The sequence below is a fragment of the Nasonia vitripennis genome (genome assembly GCF_009193385.2).
Source record: "Nasonia vitripennis strain AsymCx chromosome 1 unlocalized genomic scaffold, Nvit_psr_1.1 chr1_random0002, whole genome shotgun sequence".
Lineage (NCBI taxonomy): Eukaryota > Metazoa > Arthropoda > Insecta > Hymenoptera > Pteromalidae > Nasonia > Nasonia vitripennis.
Window position 1 is genome coordinate 1,681,037 of NW_022279588.1, and position 4,300 is coordinate 1,685,336.

A 4,300-nucleotide genomic window follows, 5' to 3' on the forward strand; every position below is an offset into this window, starting at 1 on the left:
AAAACCAAAGCGCTTAAACCCAACTATACCACGCTACCCGACATCAGTAATTTATTTAAATTAATCCTCGTTACATCTGAGGAAGGCGAGCGATGCGAGTATAAATCAAAAATCAAAGCTCTAGAACCCAGCAACACCACGCTCCCCAAGATCAATCATTTATTTAATCAACACCTCGGCAAATCGAAGGAATGTGAGCGAAGCGAGTATAAATCAAAAACCAAAGCGCTTTATCCCAACTACATCACGCTACCCGAGCTCCATAATTTATTTATAAAAACTCCTCGGCACATCTGAGGCAGGCGAGGGAAGCGAGTATAAATCAAAAACCAAAGTGCTTAAACCCAACTACATCACGCTACTCGAGCTGAATCATTTATTTAAACTAATCCTCGTCACACCGGAGAAAGGCGAGCGAAGCGAGTATAAATCAAAAATCAAAGCTCTAGAACCCATCAACACCACGCTCTCCAAGATCAATCATTTATTTAATCAACACCTCGGCAAATCGAAGGAAGGTGAGCGAAGCGAGTATAAATCAAAAACCAAAGTGCTTAAACCCAACTACATCACGCTACTCCAGCTGAATCATTTATTTAATCAACACCTCGGCACATCGGAGGAAGGCGAGCGAAGCGAGTATAAATCAAAAACCAAAGCGCTTTAACCCAACTACACCACGCTACCCGAGATCAGTAATTTATTTAAACTAATTCTCGTTACATCTGAGGAAGGCGAACGAAGCGAGTATAAATCAAAAACCAAAGCTCTAGAACCCATCAACACCACGCTCTCCAAGATCAATCATTTATTTAATCAACACCTCGGCAAATCGAAGGAAGGTGAGCGAAGCGAGTATAAATCAAAAACCAAAGTGCTTAAACCCAACTACATCACGCTACTCGAGCTGAATCATTTATTTAATCAACACCTCGGCACATCGGAGGAAGGCGAGCGAAGCGAGTATAAATCAAAAACCAAAGCGCTTTAACCCAACTACATCACGCTACCCGAGCTCCATAATTTATTTATAAAAACTCCTCGTCACATCTGAGGCAGGCGAGGGAAGCGAGTATAAATCAAAAACCAAAGTGCTTAAATCGAACTACATCACGCTACTCGAGCTGAATCATTTATTTAAACTAATCCTCGTCACACCGGAGAAAGGCGAGCGAAGCGAGTATAAATCAAAAATCAAAGCTCTGGAACCCAGCAACACCACGCTCCCCAAGATCAATCATTTATTTAATCAACACCTCGGCAAATCGAAGGAAGGTGAGCGAAGCGAGTATAAATCAAAAACCAAAGTGCTTAAACCCAACTACATCACGCTACTCGAGCTGAATCATTTATTTAATCAACACCTCGGCACATCGGAGGAAGGCGATCGTAGCGAGTATAAATCAAAAACCAAAGCGCTTTAACCCAGCAACACCACGCTCCCCAAGATCAATCATTTATTTAATCAACACCTCGGCAAATCGAAGGAATGTGAGCGAAGCGAGTATAAATCAAAAACCAAAGCGCTTTATCCCAACTACACCACGCTACCCGAGATCAGTAATTTATTTAAACTAATTCTCGTTACATCTGAGGAAGGCGAACGAAGCGAGTATAAATCAAAAACCAAAGCGCTTAAACCCAACTATACCACGCTACCCGACATCAGTAATTTATTTAAATTAATCCTCGTTACATCTGAGGAAGGCGAGCGATGCGAGTATAAATCAAAAATCAAAGCTCTAGAACCCAGCAACACCACGCTCCCCAAGATCAATCATTTATTTAATCAACACCTCGGCAAATCGAAGGAATGTGAGCGAAGCGAGTATAAATCAAAAACCAAAGCGCTTTATCCCAACTACATCACGCTACCCGAGCTCCATAATTTATTTATAAAAACTCCTCGGCACATCTGAGGCAGGCGAGGGAAGCGAGTATAAATCAAAAACCAAAGTGCTTAAACCCAACTACATCACGCTACTCGAGCTGAATCATTTATTTAAACTAATCCTCGTCACACCGGAGAAAGGCGAGCGAAGCGAGTATAAATCAAAAATCAAAGCTCTAGAACCCATCAACACCACGCTCTCCAAGATCAATCATTTATTTAATCAACACCTCGGCAAATCGAAGGAAGGTGAGCGAAGCGAGTATAAATCAAAAACCAAAGTGCTTAAACCCAACTACATCACGCTACTCGAGCTGAATCATTTATTTAATCAACACCTCGGCACATCGGAGGAAGGCGAGCGAAGCGAGTATAAATCAAAAACCAAAGCGCTTTAACCCAACTACACCACGCTACCCGAGATTAGTAATTTATTTAAACTAATTCTCGTTACATCTGAGGAAGGCGAACGAAGCGAGTATAAATCAAAAACCAAAGCGCTTAAACCCAACTATACCACGCTACCCGACATCAGTAATTTATTTAAATTAATCCTCGTTACATCTGAGGAAGGCGAGCGATGCGAGTATAAATCAAAAATCAAAGCTCTAGAACCCAGCAACACCACGCTCCCCAAGATCAATCATTTATTTAATCAACACCTCGGCAAATCGAAGGAATGTGAGCGAAGCGAGTATAAATCAAAAACCAAAGCGCTTTATCCCAACTACATCACGCTACCCGAGCTCCATAATTTATTTATAAAAACTCCTCGGCACATCTGAGGCAGGCGAGGGAAGCGAGTATAAATCAAAAACCAAAGTGCTTAAACCCAACTACATCACGCTACTCGAGCTGAATCATTTATTTAAACTAATCCTCGTCACACCGGAGAAAGGCGAGCGAAGCGAGTATAAATCAAAAATCAAAGCTCTAGAACCCAGTAACACCACGCTCTCCAAGATCAATCATTTATTTAATCAACACCTCGGCAAATCGAAGGAAGGTGAGCGAAGCGAGTATAAATCAAAAACCAAAGTGCTTAAACCCAACTACATCTCGCTACTCGAGCTGAATCATTTATTTAATCAACACCTCGGCACATCGGAGGAAGGCGAGCGAAGCGAGTATAAATCAAAAACCAAAGCGCTTATACCCAACTATACCACGCTACCCGAGCTGAATCATTTATTTAATCAACACCTCGGTACATCGGAGGAAGGCGAGCGAAGCGATTATAAATCAAAAACCAAAGCGCTTAAACCCAACTATACCACGCTACCCGACATCAGTAATTTATTTAAATTAATCCTCGTTACATCTGAGGAAGGCGAGCGATGCGAGTATAAATCAAAAACCAAAGTGCTTAAACCCAACTACATCACGCTACTCGAGCTGAATCATTTATTTAATCAACACCTCGGCACTTCGGAGGAATGCGAGCGAAGCGAGTATAAATCAAAATCCAATGCGCTTTAACCCAACTACATCACGCTACCCGAGCTCCATAATTTATTTATAAAAACTCCTCGGCACATCTGAGGCAGGCGAGGGAAGCGAGTATAAATCAAAAACCAAAGTGCTTAAACCCAACTACATCACGCTACTCGAGCTGAATCATTTATTTAAACTAATCCTCGTCACACCGGAGAAAGGCGAGCGAAGCGAGTATAAATCAAAAATCAAAGCTCTAGAACCCATCAACACCACGCTCTCCAAGATCAATCATTTATTTAATCAACTCCTCGGCAAATCGAAGGAAGGTGAGCGAAGCGAGTATAAATCAAAAACCAAAGTGCTTAAACCCAACTACATCACGCTACTCGAGCTGAATCATTTATTTAATCAACACCTCGGCACATCGGAGGAAGGCGAGCGAAGCGAGTATAAATCAAAAACCAAAGCGCTTTAACCCAACTACATCACGCTCCCGAGATCAGTAATTTATTTAACCTAATTCTCGTTACATCTGAGGAAGGCGAACGAAGCGAGTATAAATCAAAAACCAAAGTGCTTATACCCAACTATACCACGCTACCCGAGCTGAATCATTTATTTAATCAACACCTCGGCACATCGGAGGAAGGCGAGCGAAGCGATTATAAATCAAAAACCAAAGCGCTTAAACCCAACTATACCACGCTACCCGACATCAGTAATTTATTTAAATTAATCCTCGTTACATCTGAGGAAGGCGAGCGATGCGAGTATAAATCAAAAACCAAAGTGCTTAAACCCAACTACATCACGCTACTCGAGCTGAATCATTTATTTAATCAACACCTCGGCACTTCGGAGGAATGCGAGCGAAGCGAGTATAAATCAAAATCCAATGCGCTTTAACCCAACTACATCACGCTACCCGAGCTCCATAATTTATTTATAAAAACTCCTCGGCACATCTGAGGC